Below are 20,188 nucleotides of genomic sequence, written 5' to 3' on the forward strand. Positions count from 1 at the left end.
TGAAGTAAACTGTTTCAGATGAGAGGTGCTGTTGCGATAACATATTCCAAATGTTTTTGTGTGGGTGTGCGTACAAATGTGGAGTATATGTTTTGAACTACTAAGTATGATCTGCTTCCAATTTGCTCTGCTTAGGGATTTCCCAGGAGAAATGGCACACTTGAAGGCTTCTATAATTTGACACAGCGATGCTGTAGGAGACAAATGCGCATTCCACTGTGCATAAATATGATGCATAGAAATTGAGCCTATAGATTACAGTCTGCAGATTTTGGCTAGATTACATCTACACGTCCGATTCTATTTGAGTTCCTACATCCGTTTTCTCAATCGCTATTTATTAATGTGTGACATATATCAATATCACTGCACTTCAGTGGCTCTGCATTTGGTATCTGGACTTCAGGGGACTCACCAGACTTAATCCACCTGTGTTCTTCAATGCTCGTGATTTTACGATTATCGGCCGAGCCGATATCGGTAATGGCATTTTGCCGATTAACGACATTGGCCTAGTTTTAAATTTCAAGGGTGATAAATTAAAAGCTGGTTTATTTTGGCTCGCAGCAGCACACTTTTTTCTCTCTGCTGTGCTTATGGCCCTGCCTGCAGAAGCAGATTGACCCGCCGTCAGCACCATCTGATTGGTTCCTTGTGCAGTGGATAGCAGCCAATCAGCAGTAAACTGCCTGTTTGCTTTTTCACCTTGAGTCACACACACTACGGAGGCAATAGGGAACAGAATGCTATTTGCCGTGGTAAACTTTAATGAGTCGTTTGTTTTCATCTGAGCTATAAGACATGCAGCTAAGCCTAGGAGCTCCATGCACTTTTGTAACTATAGTTGTCTATTTTCAAAACATGTGCTTAATGGCATTTAAACTAAGTCAAGTTTTGGAGTTTTTATTTTTCTTAAATTTTGACACCATTTTACCCCCATTGGCTTCTAATAATTGGTATCGGCCCTGAAAAAAGCATATCAGTCTATTTCTAATCAATACATTTCAATCACCGCAGACTTTCACGAGAGGTGGTGTACACTTTGGACTGGTCGCCAGCCAATTGCAGGGAACATATCGACAATCATTCACACTCACATTCACACCCAGTTGAGACCATTTAGATTTTCCATTTGACCTCAGAGATATGTTTTTGGATCACGGGAGCAAGGCGCAGAACCATGAAAAACCCCTTGTCTTGGGAGAACAGGCAAATTCCACACAGGCTGTCTTATCCACTAAGACACACCCCTCACTTAGATGAACGTGGATTAAATAAAAAAATAAATAAAACACTGCGACTTCTCTCGAGCATATGACGTGAGAAGTTGTTTGTATGTCTCAGCTTTAATTATAAATCACAAATACGGCCACGGTGGGCCGTAACCAACGCCAAAACAGAACAACAGCCAGAGGCTAAGACTAAACATGAACGAAGTCCTCCCTCTCGTCCACTGACTCCACTGCTATTGCGCTTACATTATCTTTGTTAATTCACCTTAAAGAACCCATTTAAATCTCAATCAGCAGCCATTCACTGAGCAAGACACCGGCTCGTTGTCATGCGGGCCACATTCCCGTGTTCTAGTTGACAATTTATGCCAGCTCCACTTTGTAGTAATACATTTCTCCCTTCTCAGACTGAAGCATGTACCTGTATCTGAATGGACTAACAATGCCGCTTACTCGCCATTGGGAGGAGTGAAGCCACTGGCGGCCATCTTACGTTGCCAATTGGTAAGCCCGCCTAACTTCAGCTACTTTCTGTTTTTGGTGATGATGACGGCGCCATTTGGACAAAAGCCGTAGTTTTGCTCAAAGTCGACCACATTTCCCATGAGCACCAGCCCATCGTTTTGAGAAGTCCTGAGCTCTCTTTTCAGTGGCTGTGTGAAGGATGAATGGCAATAATGAATCGGTAATAAATCTAATTGTGTCTAAATAATAGAATAGAACGTTGAGAATGAACTAACTTTGGTTTTAGACCATATTCTCCCACCGTACCCCTCCCCCTCATTTTATTGATGCGCTGACGAGTTTCAACCTTGAAACAGATAAATAAAACGTATTGTTGGATGATTTCTCAGCAGACACACGTACAGCTCCCAGCAACAAGATGCTGCATTGCTTGAATACCAAACATGCACAATTTGCACAAACATCCAGTTTAATCTCCCAGGGAAAATACTTCTATACATTAGCTTTCTCTACATTGTATTGGGGTCAGAGAGAAAGTTTTTTTCCAAAGATCTTGTGGATAATATTAGTCTGTAAACTCATATTTTAGACACAATTATTTATTTTTTTTAAAACCGCAAGCTCACCCTTTTTTCAAGAAAATATTTGACAATTCATTATCAATTAATCAATTATTGCAGCCCTAACTAAAATACAACCAGCACGGCAGTCAAGAGAAAGTACAGAGAATATATTTTTGGAAATAAATTAAGGAAATTTTATGAAACAAATATTATAATTTGGGTCAAAGCCTTTAATAGTGTCAGCGTAGGCCAGTAGAAAAGTCCTTGCTGGACGTTTTGGTCCACCGCTTCCGTGTGTATATGTATTGAACATGTGAAGCAACTTGCTTGTGCACATTCAATTAGCCGGGTAAACAACCACATGTAACAGAAGTGAAAATGTCGGACAGCACCAAGACACAAGCGGAGTCATATGGGGATAAGTAGTCACACCCTTTCCCAATACCAGCTCTAATGGATCTAATAAAATTCAACCAAGATAAATTATTTAAAAAAATTTCACGATCAATTTGACCTATAACTTATAGAACTCAATTGATTTTTTTATTTTATTTAATTTAAATCTTTAGCGATTGGAAGTAAAAAAAAATTGCAGCAGAGCTAATATCATTGTGTGCACATTAATTGTTGAAGTGGCTTTCACTAGAAGATTTCACAAGAAAAAAAAGTGAACACTGAAGTATTGGCTGATTGGTACATGTGACAACAATCTTCTTCAAAGTGTATATCTGGGCTGGGTGGCAAGACACAAGTCTAATCTTCCAAACGAAAAAAATGCCTGTTTTGATGACCTTACTTCCAAGAAGTAGCTCGCTGTTCTTGAAATTGATGCTTACAGATTAAATCAAGCTACAGCTAAACGAAGATAGTTTATACTTCATGTGGGAAGGTGGAGTTAGATGAAAATAAATGATAAAAGGAGAAAAGAAGACACACTCAAGGATGCGATAGACAGCTGCCATTCATTATCAACCATGCAGACCTTAATTTCAATCACTACACACACACAAACTGTCAGTATGTCGACAAACAAAAACACTCTGAGATTTATCCCAATTTGTGTTGGACATCTTGAAAATCAAATCCATTAAAATGACAGATAAAGGAGGTTAGTGGGGTTGGAGATTTATTTATGGATTGCAAAAGATGCCTCATTAATCCTGTATTGCTGCTGACTATCAACGGTAGGCTCTTAGTGTCAACAAGGCCGTTTCTGTTGACCAAAACGCGTTCACAATCTAAGTTCTACTGCTTGTGGCATGAAATTGTTTTAATTTATCCCCAAAAGTCGCTTCTGGTTATTTATCAATTCTCGTAGTTGCACTGCTTCCAATAAATGTTTTTAGATTTTTAGCTTGTTTATGCTGCTGAGGTCCTTCAGAATCAGTAGTCAGTATGTCCGATGAAACAAGTGAGCTGGTCGTCAATGGTTTCAACATTTTTTCTGTCCTGTGATTTATTTATTTGTTTAATTTAATTCGTTGTTTAATTCTGATCTGATGCAGAGGATTTATGGGGCACAGTTGTATGCTCTTATATTGGGTTTTTATATACTGCGGTATTGATGGTTTCTTTGATTGAGATATGATATAGGTGGATTACGTTGGGTACTGTAAGTCCCCACTGAATGCCTCTGGTACCGCTGCCGATTAATGGCTTCTTAATTTGTTTAAGTTTTATTTTTGATAATGTGCCTGGCTGCTGTTTGGCAGACACACATGCTGTCTTATATGGATTCCCCAGAAACGTCATCACTGAATACATCTTCCAGTGTTCTTCAATTGATTTCAAAATTGCCATCCACTTCTTTGCTGTTATCTGTCCATCCCCCCGCCATATTTTCAAAACAAATTACGTTTCCTGTATTTTATTCAAAATTAATTTTCTTTCTTAAAGGGACTACAGACTCACGATTGTCAATTTTCCATCAACAAACTCACATTTCGCATTATTTTTTTTTTTCTCAGGAAAATTAAATTGGCTTTAATTTTCAATCATGCCAATTTGTTTTGAGTCAATCTGTCAATAATTAATTGCCCCTGAGATGCCTCTTGTTCTTCTGCAAACTCAATATGGCCCCATGTCTTGGTGTAACGTGAAAGAAAAAAAATGGAGAGGATAAGTACAATCTGAAAAACTAAACTTATGTGACTTACGATGGCCCAAATCTGTATCCAAAATATTATCTCCTCATGCCCATTTCGGCCTCTAAAATATCACAATGATAAGCCTCTCCATGAGCTTACTATTAGACCTTGGTGTCCACGATTCTTCATCAGGCTTCTGCAGAGCTTGTTGATGAGCTGATCGTTTGAATCAATTGTGTTGGAGGAAGAAAACATCTAAATCATCCAGGATAGCGACCTCCAAGGCCCGGATTTGGACAACCCTTCTGAGAGAATGACAAAATGAGTGGCTTGGCTTCATTACAACTGAAAGACGATTTTCCATGAAAGACCATTTTCCCTCACGCTGTGTCTGTGATTTTCAGTAATGCTAATAAACGAGACTTAAAGAGAGCCTGTCAAGACACCCAAGGTTGCTTACGCATCCAGAAAAAAAATAAGGCCACAGCCAGGAGGACCCGAGTCGCACACGAGTAAAAGGATTTTGCCAAGGTTGTAGAGCTGGCCCACTGTTCCATAGCCGGAACGGAAACCATATCCAGCGCCTTTAGGAACTCGGGCTTTGCCACCGAGAAATGTATCAACCACCTTGGTGATTTAAGTAGAGCAGTAAGTGATGTAGAGAAGTCGAGATCCACATTAATTTTGGTCAATTTTGAATGAATTATTAGTGCAGACACGTTTTTAAAGTACAGAACTATAAAATAAGTGCTAATGTTCTGGCCTTCCCAGGAACCATTTAATGGTTGACAGACAGGTCTCATTATACAAATTAGTTATTCCTTTTTATCCATTAGTACAGTGGCATTGCTTATCATAATTTCAGTGCGGCTAGTCTATACTTGATGCCAAGATAAAAGAAACCAAATGTATTTTTCTATCTGAAAAACACGTTTTTTTTTTATTTGTAATTGAATTAAATGTGCCTTATAAAACCTTCAAATACTGACTGGAAAAAGGCAGATGATTTTAAAATTTAAACAAGTTCTCGAGTGGAACTGTTTTTCCAGACCTGCTATTTAAAGACTGCCAGCCTTTAAAAAAGGACATATGCATAAGTATTCCCTTTTATACTTTTTTTCTTAAACTGGTGCATTGGACTTGTAACAGCAAACCAGGCATCCATTCGCCTATTCAAGGGATGTGCAACTTAAATGATTGAGCGAGCCATTAATGGGGGGGCCCCTCACGGATCACACACTGCCCGCAGTTGCCCATCCCTGGCCTAAACCCATCAGATAGAACTCACAAAGGGAGGTTAGACAGGATTCTTTTAATGTATTTATTTTGAAGGCCAGCATTGGCAGGTTGTGCTCTTCTTTTAGACGATTTTGTCAGCTGTCAGCCACCTATTTAACTCATTCACTGCCATTGACGGATATAGGAGCCAAAAATCACATCCATTTTACCTGGGTTGGCAGTGAAAGAGGTAAAAATGGTTTAAAATCGCCACCTATTTCAAATGGTCTTCTGAAGTAAAGAGGAAATGAAGAAATCACCAAACTCTGTTGAAAGGCTCCATGCAGCAGGGAGTTGTCGTCAGAAATGTGCTGAATTGGACGGTTATAAGTCCCCTTAAACCGCGCAACGTAACCTCTGTTGGCGTTTCTGTGTGCATGGTAATGAGATTATTTGATATGAGGCAGCATTAGTGCCTGTGATATATATACAATACTTTTAGCAGAGAATCAATTGCTTTTAACACAAAGGAACGGGAGAAGAGACAGTACTGGCTTCCTGGTATCACCTTACAAAAAGCTGAAGTCCTACTTTGTCTAATCTTTCTGACTACTTCCGCACCCCAATTCATATTGGGACTTTTCACACGATCTAGAATTGATGTGCAGTGTGAAAGGAGCTAGTAAAACAATGATAGGTGGAGCAACAACCTGAGAGTGTTGTCTTGAAGCTCATTTACAGTACATTATACAATATATTGCCAAGTATTTTCTCACCTGCTTCAAAATTTAAGGTACACCTTATTCTAAATCTATAAAGTTTAATATGATGTCAGATATCCGTTCGATGCTATAACAGCTTCGAATCTTCTGGGAAGGCTTTCCTTAAGGTTTATGAGTGTGTTACGGGGAAATTGAGCATTCTTCCAGAAGCGTATTTGTGAGGTCACCCATTGATGTTGAACCAGAAGGCCTGACTCTCAGGCTCCGGTCTAAATCATCCCAAAGGTGTTCTATCGGAGATCAGAGAGGATTAGTGTTAGCTCGCTACACCAGACTCCCGGTTTGGGGGATGTGATTCTCAGGCCATGCAGAGATTATTGAGTGTGTATTGCACTAATATTGGAATCAAACATAACACACTATTTGAGCAGCACATACATATTGATTTATATATTTATTTTTAAATTATAATGTCAGAGGTCCCTCACAGGTTATAAGGTAGTGGTGTGAGCACCACCAGTGACACATCAAAGCTGGGATTAGTTTTTTTGTTGGTAACATTGATGAGTGTCTTGCAGAAAATGCGTGCACACACACACACACACACACACACACACACATTGAGCTGTGTGTTTCATGCTCAAAAGCTATACAGTCTGGCACAGCTATCAGAGGTAATCACAGCAGCACTTATCTAAAAATTGCTATGACATACCACATCACATGAACAACCTTATACCGCCCGAACGGTGGACGGCTGGTTACCACGCCCACATTACAGTTCGGAGGTGCATGGTTCCTGTGTGGAGTTTGCATGATCTCCCTGTGCCTGCGTGGGTTTTCTCCGGGTACTCCGATTTCCTCCCACATTCCAGAAACATGCATGGTGGGTTAGTTGAGCACTCCAAATTGTCCCTCGGTGTGATTGTGAGTTTGAATGGTTGTTCGTCCGTGTGTGCCCTGCTGGCAACCCGTTCAGGGTGTACCCCGCCTACTGCCCGAAGACAGCTGGAATTGGCTCCAGCACGTCCGTGACCTTTGTGATGAGAAGTGGCTTGTAGAATGGATGGATAGTTTTATACTATACATAAACTTTGGCCGCAAAATAAGTCATATTTTGTAGTTTTATTGGGTTTATTTGACACATGTTTTCTTGAAGCAAATGAATAAAGTATTTACACTTGGTTTGACTTTCTCCCGCTGTGTTTCTGCTTGCTAATTTGCTAATTGTTTTTTTTTTAAACCGAATTACAATAATAACATCTAAATTAGCTGATGGTGACAATCAAGTTAATTTATAAATGCGGGTGCATAGAACAAGGTGGGAAAAAGGTCAGTCATGGAGTTGACGTTCTTTTAATCATTTAAACTAATAGCAAATACATGGAAGGTAACTATGGAAACAATGTCTCATGAAAAATGTCATATAAGATTGTTTTGTTTCACCTGAAAACCTTAACCAATCAATCCAAGGTAGTGGACCTTTTAAAATCATGCCATTTTACAGTCTCGATACGCTTCTTGGTCTGGTTTGACAGTCATCGCTGATTAGGTTCACAGTGATTGACCTTGAGTGACATCTTTAATCAGCAAATGTATTAGCACTCACTGTATCTCCATACTCCATCGTTATTTTGAAAATATTATCATGAGATACAAGGTCAAAAGCAGCATTTCATTGTCAATGAGAGAGTACATAAAGTGCAAGGGCACAAAACATTTTATCTCACACTTACATAGATATATTCTCTTACTAGAATAAATCAAATTAATGTGAAACGGAAGATATGCAGAAAGAGAAAGTGTTTCCTCCCTTCCTGATTTATCTTTTATTTTGGCACATTTATCACACCTTTGAGAGCATCACATTTTTTTTTTATATGTCGTTCATATAACCCAAATAAATGTAAAAGGCAGATGATTTCATTCATTAAAGCGAAACAAATGCCAACCTATCTGGCCCTGTGTGAAAAAAGTTATTGAACCTAATAAGTGGTCATGCCACCCTTGGCAGCAATAACTGAAATCAAGCGTTTGCAATGACTGGTGATGAGTTCTTTTGATGAGCATACATCGCTGTGGAGGAACTTTGGCCCACTCTTTGTATAACCGTATAAAATGTGTCATAATGGAGAACTTCCAAGCATTAACTGCCCATTTGAGGCGTCTTTTTGATTTAAGTTCAACACGTTTAACTTTGACTTAGGGCCTTCAAATACCTTCTTTTCCTTTTTGAGTCATACCGAAGTGGACTTGCTGGTATTTATCAAGTCAGTGACCTGCTGTATCATCCTAAAGTGCTTGTGACGGAAGGCGGAACGTGCAGGATTTACTGGTATATAGCAAAATTCATTGTTTCCTTCAGCACAACAAGCAGCTCCAGGCCATCACATGGCTACCGCCATCTTTGACTGTTGGAATGATGTCCTTTTTTTGTCATTTTTGAAACAATGGGCCACAATTGGCTATTTTATCTGCCAAACATGCATATGCACATTTTGCGCACATATCTGTGATTAATCAATATCTTCATATTTAAATTCATCCATATTCTATGAACAAATTAAGAAACTCATCATACCATGGTACGCACAAATAATGATGCATCAGCTTTTGAAAAAACATTTTTTTTAAAATTACCCGAGATGCACAAAAAAAATTTAACTACATTTATGTTAACATCAATTTTATGAATAATTTTACAAGGTGAAGGTAATAATTTGCATTGAGAATTTGCCAATGAGTTGACAAATGTCCTAAATAATTGCGAAAAAAAAACGCTTCTGACGTTTCCCCTCACTATGTTAATGCTTGTATGTCCTTATCCACTGTATGAGTGTATCATTGTGCTGATCATTTAGTTTTGCTCTGTGCTGTACACACAATCTCTTTCAACACTCATGCAAACTAACAAACGCACTCAGCAAGCTCACTAGCAGGTCATTTTACCACAGTAACACCACTGAGCAGAGGGAAGTGGTGCTAAATATAGAAAAGAACTGAGAAGTCCAATGTCATACAAGAAGTGTGACAAGGGATGGATTTCCCACGTGACCGGAAGTAATTTAAGAATAACATTATCAAATAATTGAAGGCCTATTTCAATTATGTTATTCTTATAATAAAACAACAGCTATCTAATTGTTACGACATGACAGGAAGTTCAAATTCTGGATTAGTATATCTGTATGATTCTAAACGTTATAAATAGTGATCGGGCTTTGAATTTTCTATTTCCTTTTTAATATTGGTAGGGTTATGCACTGTCTGAGATAATGATATTTGGATTGCAGCAATTTAATTAAATGAAGGGAAAAAAATTTGAAAAAGCATTTGAGATGAAGGAAAGGATCGAAAAATGAATTATAGTCTGTTTAGTATTCAGCAAAGTTTTAACAGTCTAAAGAGCCAGGTAATGCATTGCACATTATATAAAAATCTCCCAGTCTTTGAAGGGGCTAAAGAAGAAGAGTGCGATTGGATAAATGAGCCCGGTCCAACTCCGGAAGGAGCACCAGCCACAGCGCGTAAGTGCGGAGACTTCAAAATAGTGTACGACAAGCATTTCCCAATAAGAACCGCGGCGATAAGAGAGGTGTCCGTACAATTTGGACATTTCTGTCACAAAGACGTAATCAATTACAACTGGATGGTAGGGTCCAAATCTCTACCTATCGGGCAAATTCTTACCTTATGTTGAATACAGGTGTTTACCACACATCCCTAGTGTGTATCATACATTTATTAAAAAGAACAAAAAAAAAACGAGAGACCCTCTCAAGTGAAGTCATGAAAATCAAATTTCTCAGCCCCGGAGAGAAAACGTCCTGTTGCCATGCCTGCTGGGTTCCTCGCGCTATGGTCATCCCCCAGTGTTTTAACCCAAAAGTCCTGGTTGGTTCAAATCAAGGTTGCAGGTACTGGTCTTCAAAATTCTATAACAGATGAGCGTTGCACTCTCGTACCCGAGGGGGACGTGTGTTTTGAAACACCCACCAATTTACCAGAGTTGTTGCACAAAATGCTTTACATCAGTCAGTCACTCTGCCACTCTGTGGCTGCATCCTCTCCTCCTCTCTGTGTTGTCCCTTGAAACATGACACAGGCTTTTAGTGTGACCAGCGGATGATCGGCTTTCCTTCCTTAAGTACATCTTCTCTTGTTGTGATGTGCTATTGTTCCGTCCATGTTGAGGAAGTGGGTACTGGTTGGGTTCATTGTGCTCAAAAGCACCTACATACCCACGTAAAATTGGCTTATCAAGGCTAAATATTGTTTTGTTCTGTGGGTGGGTATTAATTAAGAGAGCTTCATTTTGAGCCTATTCTTTAACTTTGCATCGTGAAAATAGAGGGATTAACTGCATTTTGTGTTTTTTCACTAGCTGTAAAGCTTGTGATTGAGGCGTATCGAAGGAATTGAGGCCATGTTTGTGTGTCATGGGCGGAGTTTTATTTTCTTGGTGCACACGTGTTAGATTTTTCCCAATTTCATTTAAATATGTTTTAATCAGCCTGGATGTAAATATATGGCCGGATAACTAGAAACATAATGTCGGCCATTAACAGCCTCCTACTTTTTTTGTGTATCACTTTTGCAGAGTGTACGCCACTGCCAGAACAGTAGACCCCTGCAGAGCGCTTACTGGGCTTTTGCTGATGGATAGGTCAGATATGTGCGCTTGAGTGTTCATACTGCAGACGCTTTGCATAAATGTCCGGTTCATATCCACATACGGAAGAGATCCAGGTCAGATTTGAAGAAAACTGGAATTGTACTGTTCACATTGAATAGAAAATTCCTATACGTGTCAGACACGGGTAACAATATCGGTCGTCAATTATGAAACACTTATTTGAGTATAAAAGACTCTATTGTCATGTTCAACGCAAGCATGAGACTAAGATTTGGTATTTTCACAGACCAGTCAAAGCCAGTGGAACCTGCTGCATTTAAAAAAAAAAATTAAAAAAAAGATGTTTTGCGCCGTAGTGGGCGTAAATCCAGCTGACTTTTTTCACTGCCAGTCGAAGGGGCTCCTCTCACTGCCTTTAAATGCCGTGTGCAAGAGGCGCGCTCATAGTCCTTGAAATGGCGGACACGCATATGCTTGAGTCCTGCGGCAGGTCGGGGCACGCAAAGTATGTTTATCAGGAACTGCAAGCAGACCTCCATGGTTGGATGGAATAAAATTGGCTTGGGAGCTCACAGATCTGTGAAGTGGGCACTTTGAGACAGCCTTCCACCCCAGTAGCTTCATACCGAAAATAACCTATTGTGTCTTTTCTCTGCTCTTTTATTCAAGTTGGACTCCCTTCCTCCTGGCTACACATCCTAATCTACACATCTGTCAGTCACTGCAGATGTTCTTCATGTTGACCCAATTTAAATCACAGCACACTTCATAGAGGTAAGCAAACTTGCTAGATGAGTCCTTGTCACTGTTTTTCACATACTTAAATTGTTGCATACTATGAACCTTGGAGGAGGCTCAGTAATGATCTGTTGCTGCTTTTTTGCACCTGGCACTGTGTGTCTTGAACCTGTGGAATTCTGCAACATCTCAAGAGTCAAAGCATTCCGCAACGAGTGTCAGCTGCAGCCCATGTGTCCATAAAGGGGGCAATAACCTTTAAACATGTAGATAAAAAGAAATCAGTTGATTACCTCAAAAGTTACAGTTATCATAAGTTTCAGCTTGAAATCATTTCAAGGATGTTTTTTTTTTCCCGTTCTTTAACGGTAATTTGTCCCATGTTTGTATACAACAGAATCTAATTAAACCTGCAACTATTTTTTGACACACTCTGCCACGCCGCTGAAGAGGATAAGCTCTATGAATAACGGGTGGATGCACATCCAATCTCTTATCACAATTATAATCGCCTTTCCAATTGATAGTAGCATGCTTTCCAGATCAAATATTCCCAACGTTTATGCATATACAGTACGGGAAGCACTGTAATAAAATTGGCTGTGACTATTGGTGGAGGAATGTGTCCTCTGGATGATCTTGCTTCTTCATTATGGTGATGGTGTTTGTCAATTGCAGTGTACATATAGCACCAGAAATGCATTTATTCGCACTGCACTGAGTGGCAACGGAACACCACACGACCTATACGGAAGTCATTCGAGAAGACCACGACACCTGTGACTTACTTTTGCCTAGTTGAGCACTTTTCTCCAAGATTCACTATTCATCAAGATACGGATCAATGTTGTGGTTCCAGTAGGAATATCACACTTGTCTGCAACAAAAGTGATGATCCAATTCACAAGGGTTATATTTTGACCTTTTACAAAATGCTCGCGCTTGTTTTCAAATTGATTCTTGACATCATTTTCAGTTTCCTCTGGTCAGCAAGCTGTTGTGTTTTGTTCAAGGTGCCTATATTTATTGATGACAAGACACTTTTTTTTTTTTTTTTAGATTTCCTTTTGTTGAAACGGTTTCAAGCCTGGAGCTAATAAAATGCACATTAACCTACTACTTGGAATACAGTTAGCTTTTTTGGCCTTCATTCATTATTGCAACAAGCTCACAAAAGATATCCTTGATAAACTCTCCATGGTTCTTTCTCAAGCATCAGAAAAAATCATCTGTGAAAACTGTATTTCATTTAGATGGCAGTATGTTAAAGATTGTCAAGCACAATAACAGTTTTACATCCAATTTATTCATATCTATTTCAGCATTATTAAAATTCCCTTTTTTGAGCATTGTGAATTTTTTAAAGTGGTCTATTTTCATTTACAGTATTTAACAATCCATAGCATAATATATTATTCATCTGAAATGAATAAACATCATATCCACTGTGCTAGTTTCATCTAAGAATGTTTTTAGGGGCAGTAAAAGGATATCTATTTCATATCCGTTCTTATAACTACAAATCTGGAAGGCGTATTCACGAAAGCAATGAACGACACTGACCTATTCTTCTTATGTCATCACAGGTTGTTGTTTGACATTACAAGGTGGGGTGCAAAGGAAAGAAGAGCAAAATATATACATTATCAAGTTGTTTCCGTAAAGAGGTCTCAAGATAAACTGCATTCACTCCAACACTAAAAGCAAAACGTTTAACTAACTACTCTGCTACGCACACATTCACAACTCATGGAGGGAGGCCAAAACTCAACATTGATCAAACACATTACCACTAAGAGAACATTTCTTTGATTATGCTTTTTTATTTATTATTTAAAAAAAAAACGATCTTAAGTTTACTGTAAAATTATGAGAATGATAGTGAATGAATGTGTACAGCACATGAGATTAGCGTCATTTACTCAGAAGATTCAATGCTATTTGGCCACTTTGGCTTTCAAAATATAATCTCTGAGGTATCCTTGTTCTGGACCTAACTTTGCAACCAGAACACATTCTCATCTAGTATGAAATCGAAAGTCATGACAAAATTTGATGTTACTTGCCATGTCATGCATATTCACCGAAAGTGGAATTATGGACCCAAGACTGGGTTGGACATTTTTCTTCTGCTGCGTAAAATATTTTGACATAATAACTGATTTCTGTGATAATAATTACATGCATGCACTTGCATGCAAATGTGGTTGAAATTTACTATATGCTCTGCTTTCAACGCGTATGCGCTTGGAGATATTTATCAAACAGTCACACCTGCTTGAATGAGAAATGTGCCTGTCAGCCATGTTACACCATAAATTTTATCTCCAAACAGCTTCACTTTCATAGTTTCATGATACAGATTTCTACTGAAACTGTTCTGGTAAATGAGACATTATTTGTAAAACAGATTGTATTCCCATGGTACAACAAGCAATGGTTTACACTGCATCATTCATAGATTAAGTCCACATTGCTCAAATTCACATAACAAAAGAAAAATGTAGAACTGAGAGTTTTGCTAATAAACATGGATTATGAAAAATGGATTTATCGAACATAATTGGTTTTCGTATTGTATTTAAGGTCTGCTGATTAGGAAATGTTATCAAATCATAATTTGTGTTAGAAGAAATATCTATTTCGATCATTTTTCAGAGACATTGTCTTATCTTGTTATTCATAAGCCTCATGACCATCTAAGCACATAATTTAAGTCCTTGATCAAGCCCTTGACAGGCAAGCAACATTAAATTCAGGCAAGTTCTTGTTTTCCATTTACTCTTATCTGCATGTCAATACAAATGTCTTTGTGTGCCCCGCAATTGGCTGGCAACCAGTTTCGGGTGTACCCCGCCGATTGCCCTAATAACGATGATAATGGATATACAAGTGCGTTTCCTCTTGAGCACTTAAGAAGTCTTAAGTTTAAATATCACCATTCACCACTAGATGGCAGACATAGTTTAGTTGCGCTGAGACCGGCTCTGCCCTCGACAACTTCAGTAGTGCTAATATTTTTTGCAGATTTGGAATGATATGCAGGACAAAAATAGAACCTCAATGTTAAAAGTGAGTTGATTTTCCTGGAAAAATGCAAAAAATGCATTCATTGTTGGTTTGCTGTTCAGCAGTTTTGTGCTGTCCTTGAATGGTAATTTCAACCACTGTTCCCATGCGCTACAATGGAAGTGATTGAAGCCACTTGATGGGATTTAAAACATGTGCCTTGCAGCTTGCCTCTGTGTATGCTCACATGTTTGGATGAACAAAAATCGTATTGCATATTATTGTAAAGGTAAATAGCTTAAATGGTTTTCAAGCCAATTGCCCTCGATGAAAAGAGAATACAAACATTTGTCGAACCATAGAAGCCATGTAATTCTCTCCGAAAAGCCATCATATCCATTTTTTCATGGTAATAAAAGCATGTTACCATATGAAGGCCATATGATACCTCATGAGCCAACTGTCTGTACGCTTTTACATTGGATGGATCAATTCAGAGCACAGTCTAAGTATGTGTTGTTGATGCGTGATGGAATGGATAATCATGTTGTTGCATCTTTCATGGTATGCGCGATGAATTCTCTAAAGTGTCACCTGCAAATAGAATCCTTCAATGTAAAAATCTTGCCATGAAGCCTTCCAAGTGGCTCAGTCATCTCACCTGTTTTTTTCCTCGACTTTTTTTGAACAATTCTCTTATTCCAGTTTGTCCTTTTCACTGCCACCCCATTACACATTCTATGTCCACTTTTACATTTATTACTCCCCCTGTTCTTTTAAAAAACAGCATGACTCCCTAATCGACATAATCACTGAGCAGCTCACTATTGCTTTCTGCAAAATTAAACACATCAGTCACACATAAACCTTTCAAACACTGACATGAAAAAACATGAAATTACAGAACCAAATATGGTCAAGATGAGAGAATAAAAATTAAAGCTCGCTGTCAAAGAGTGGAAAAAAAACTTTCGCAAACAACAAAACTAAAACAATCAAGTAGTTATATGTAGCGATTATTGTAAGGTTTATTTAATTAATTAACAGCGGCTGAATTGTACTGCCTGCAGTACACACGCACTATAAGAAACTTAAAAGTAATTGCCCCATGTGGTGATGAAAACAAATCTGCACGTGTGTGGGTTTTTTTTTTTTTTTTGCTCTTAAATGAATGATGCCTCCCTGATCTTTCAAACCACTAGTATATTTTCTCTATGATCTGTTGACAGCAGTGTTCACAGCTAAATTCGGGCAGGAGATTTGGGTACACCCTCGACAGTTAATCACAGGTCACAAGCATGCCCAACATGGAAGGATGCTGAAGAACACGATGAAATCCTAGGAGAACATGCAAACGCCACACAGGAGGGCTCAATCCTATTACCCAAAACCTCTCAGCTAATTCGACACTTTTTGAGCGTTTAAGTGATAAGGAAAATAATCTTTGAAAGATAGACATCAGTATGCTTCACGGTCACTTGTTTCTAAACCTCAAGGATGCAATGTCAGAAAAATACTCCAAATCAAAAGTTCACACAGGAATGAAAAGCAGTTGCAAATTGAGTGCAAACAGCTTCAAAATCTAAAAAAAAAAAATTAAGTCTGCAAGCCTCTTTTGTCCTCTTTAGTCGAATTCCCTTCAGCTGTCTCCTTCAGAATCACTAACTCACTTAATAGAGAAATGAATGGTTGAAGTGGTTATGGTTGTGGTTCTGGTCAAGCTAGATTTTAGGCGAGTCGTTATTTAATGAACTACATTTTCATGTCGTCTTCATTGGTCCTTGAAAATGCTCATTGATTTAGTCAGTTTTTGTTTATTAATGTATGTTTTAGTCTCTTCTCGTGTAGCTTTCGTCCAGTGAAAACAAAATTAAAACTACTGTGAAGTAAGTTGAGTTCACTACCACCATACAGCAGGCATGTCTCAAGTCTGCCCTCGCCAAAAAATTGGTTCAATGACAGCTCTTATATGGAAAAGCTCATAAGCTGAGTTACTCATATCTCAAGGCACCACTCTGTATTATTTTTTAATTTAAGTCGCTTTACAGAACATGGGTAGTTTCTTTTTTTGAATGTGGGGGGGAAAATGAAAGTATTTACACTCACATGCTGTGGAAATGATCAATGTTAATACATATTGCTAAACATGAGCAGCTTTCTGGCACTTTCACTGTGTGTCAAAGCAGCTCGTGGAAGATAAAAGGATCGAGACCCTCGCAAGAGAACATGGACTGACAAGCATTGTTGCAGTGCGCTGGCATCACCTCATTATGTACTGTACTGGCAGGACTATTTTAGAAAGATGATGCACTGAGAACAGTGTTGGATGGAAATGGCAGAAACCGAGCTGACTATTTTGAAAGGTACAGAGTGAAACAACTAGAGTGGTGTAACACAAGATATCCCCACACAAGAATTTGTGTGATGGTGCTCCTAGTTGTGTCTTTTACAGTCAAGGTGAAGGTTTGTGTGAACAACTCTGTTTATCAGCCCCTGTGCATTTACGTGAGGATTTGTTTGTACCGGGGTGTGTGCGTGTGTGTGTGTGTGTGTGTGTGTGAGAGAGAGTCTATCTCAGGGCTGCCAGCTTGGTCACCCAGCTGGTATGAGATTTGGATAGCAGGGGAAATGTGCCAGAACCATGACCCCTTACTGAACATAATAGTTCCCTGAGCCAAAACTATGAACAAACAAAGGAGAAGGTGCCAACATTCATGAAAGTAATTCTTGGAAAATGTGATGTTCTGTGACTTAAAACCAGCTCAATCGACTAAATGGACAAAATGATTTGTATTTATGAATATGTACACATACGGTGTAGACTGCTAACCCACTCCGCCCTGGACATTGAGTATAACGTTGCACTTATCAGTGATTAGATACCTGGGGCGCACATTGCACCTCCATAAAAGTATCACTTTGAAACTTATTTTGTGCTTTTTGTGTATCTATGATTCCCGATGAGTCCTAATCCTTTGCCTCTTAAAGTGTTCCTTGGAGGGAAAATGTTTTCTTAAATGTCTTAAGTAACAGTTAAGTAACACGTTTACTATGTGATACTGCAAGAATGACGATTTAATTGTGTTAGTAAAACCAAATTAACGGCATCTATCCATCCATTATCCGATCCACTTAAAATAAATCCCACTGGCAATGTACAATTGCTATTTAATCAATGGAAATATTATTAAGCACCTGACAAAACATCCCTCTAAAACCGATGGGTGACTTTAGAATCACCCTCTAAAACCTGAGGTTTTCCCGAAAATCCAATGCCTACCAAATATTTTGTCATTTTGCTTCAATCGAAAATATATTAAAAAAAATTTTTTAAAAAAAGGTCAGTGCAGGGAAATCACTGTTTTCAATTTAAAAAAATTGCGTCTATACAAAACAGCATGTGATCATTTTGTTGTGTGGAGGGGTGTCAGTCCCGGAGGGCTGATTTTCTGCATGCTTTCAATCTCTCCCAGCTGCAACATACCTCATTCAAGTGATCAGCTCATCAGCAAGCTCTGAAGAAGCCTGATAAGTAACCTGCTCATTTGAATCAGATGTCTTGCAGCCAAAACATGCAGGAAAGCGGCCCTCCAGGACTGGAGTAAGACACCGCTTCATTGTTTCAATCAAAAATGTAAAAATAAAGTCAAACCTGTGGAAATTCATAAGCATTCGACACAATATTTTGGATCAAATTTGAACATGAGAAAATAACATGATCACCTCCATAAAATTAAAAAACAAACAAAAACACGCGCCAGTTGCTTGTTCACTTACACATTTCCTCATTCTCTTTTAACTCAGTCACTACTAAGCCGAGTAAAAAAAAAAAAAAACATGGACATTTGACGTTGTAAGTCGTCAATGGCAGTAAAGGAGTTAAGTCAACCATGGAAAGGATAATCGTTTTGAGATATTTTCAGAGGTTGAAGTCGGTTGAAAGTAGAGATGTCCACTTAGTTTTTTGGGTCAGTTGGTCCCGTTATTTTGAAATTATTAATGACATATTTTCAATGACTTTGAATGGCCAAATTGTGATTGATGCCTCCAGCAAACTCCCACCAAGACTGGCAGTTTTTCAACTCCTTAGTTTTCTATTGATTTCACGAAAATAAATTGATAAAATTCAAAATACAAGCTAATATTTTTTTAATGTAAAAAAAAATACATAAATTGAGCTTGTTGTTGAAAAATTGACCATCCCGGATGGATGATCCCTTTAAGATTTTTAGTCAGTGTTCAATCATGGGTCAGTGGCCACCATAACATTGGCACAATATCATGCATTTCATTAATATATTGTTTAGCAAATATTCACAACAAAGATATTACAAGAAGGTCAAAATATAATGCACTGAGTTAAAATAACCAGAATATGAAAACAGGGCTATCAGTGGTTCAAAATTTCATCGCGAGATAAATTAAAAAAAATGTCTGCAGAGAACAAACATTCTTCGTGTAACTCCCCCAACCCAAAAGCCTTGTTTTGCTGCAGGTGCATGTCTCAGCCAGTCATTGTTTGGACTAGGCGAAAAACAGTTTGACTGATTTGGGGTTGACACAACAATCACAATCAGCAATCTCTGCGGAGCATGGACACACTTCACACATTTTGTCAAAAGTGTGTTTCTGATCTGTAGCCCTCTTTTCACAATATACAAAAAAACCACACAGTCGCAACAACATCTGTGTACAATGACGGAATGGCACATGTAAACATGCCTGCACCTGAATCCCAGTCCGAAATACTAACAAATTAACGAGACAACGAGGAGCACCTGGACAAGACACAAAGGGTTGGAAGGAGCTGATTGGTTAACACTGGGGGTAAACGAACGCAGGTGGACACAATGAACATGACGAGACACATCAAACACAAGGAAAAAACCTAAATCAAAATGCTAAACCAAAAACAACTAAGTCAGATCATGCCATTGAAAATCACCCAGTATGTATGACTTTACATTAAGCAGTTTGTTTGGAACGGCGATGCAACTGGAAATCACATTATATAAAAATAGCTATTATCTGTATTTGCCCAAAGAATCCGTATTAGTGAACGCAACCTTTCCAATACTGATGCAGATTTTTTTCATTTTCTGTTTGCGCAACCCTTCTTTTTAGGAAGGTCTGTTCGACCCTATCTGAAAATTGTTGCCAGTATTTGGTTTGTTGCATCTTGGGATTATGATGGTATTAAAATCACCACCAATTAATAGAACATTACATACTGATTGCATAAACTCCCACACGTCTTTAATTGCACATGCAGAACGTCTATGTATCTATTCTCTAATTCTCTCATAAAAATGCCAGTAGACATTGTATAAAAGTGCATTTGAAACTAACACGGATTCCCTTCAGAAGCTTCCTTTAGCAGTACGAATCTTTCCCTTCTTGCTTGTGCGTCTTTGATGTGTGTATTTCTGAATAAGGAAGATTAGGTAAAGTATGTCCCGTAATAGAAAAAGGAATTCATTGCACCCATAACCTGTGGACCTTAAACAATCCTCCAGTC

General features: G+C 38.5%; 1 protein-coding gene across 8 annotated transcripts in view; it reads left to right on the top strand.

Moving 5' to 3' along the window:
• Positions 1-20,188, top strand: part of LOC148333637 (leucine-rich repeat and fibronectin type III domain-containing protein 1-like protein) — a 143,312-nt gene that overhangs the window by 58,450 nt on the left and 64,674 nt on the right. For 6 of the 8 annotated variants that reach the window (XM_088300575.1, XM_088300570.1, XM_088300569.1 and 3 more), the window contains exons 2-3: positions 1,640-1,736; positions 11,593-11,697. The gene's annotated coding sequence lies outside the window, so the exon portion shown is untranslated. The remainder of the gene's footprint in view (positions 1-1,639; positions 1,737-11,592; positions 11,698-20,188) is intronic. The other 2 variants (XM_088300572.1, XM_088300574.1) reach the window with 1 other exon arrangement.

This window comes from Idiotropiscis lumnitzeri, chromosome 7 (genome assembly GCF_059441095.1).
Source record: "Idiotropiscis lumnitzeri isolate Australia: NSW breed Sydney's pygmy pipehorse chromosome 7, RoL_Ilum_1.0, whole genome shotgun sequence".
In the NCBI taxonomy this organism is placed as follows: Eukaryota; Metazoa; Chordata; class Actinopteri; order Syngnathiformes; family Syngnathidae; genus Idiotropiscis; species Idiotropiscis lumnitzeri.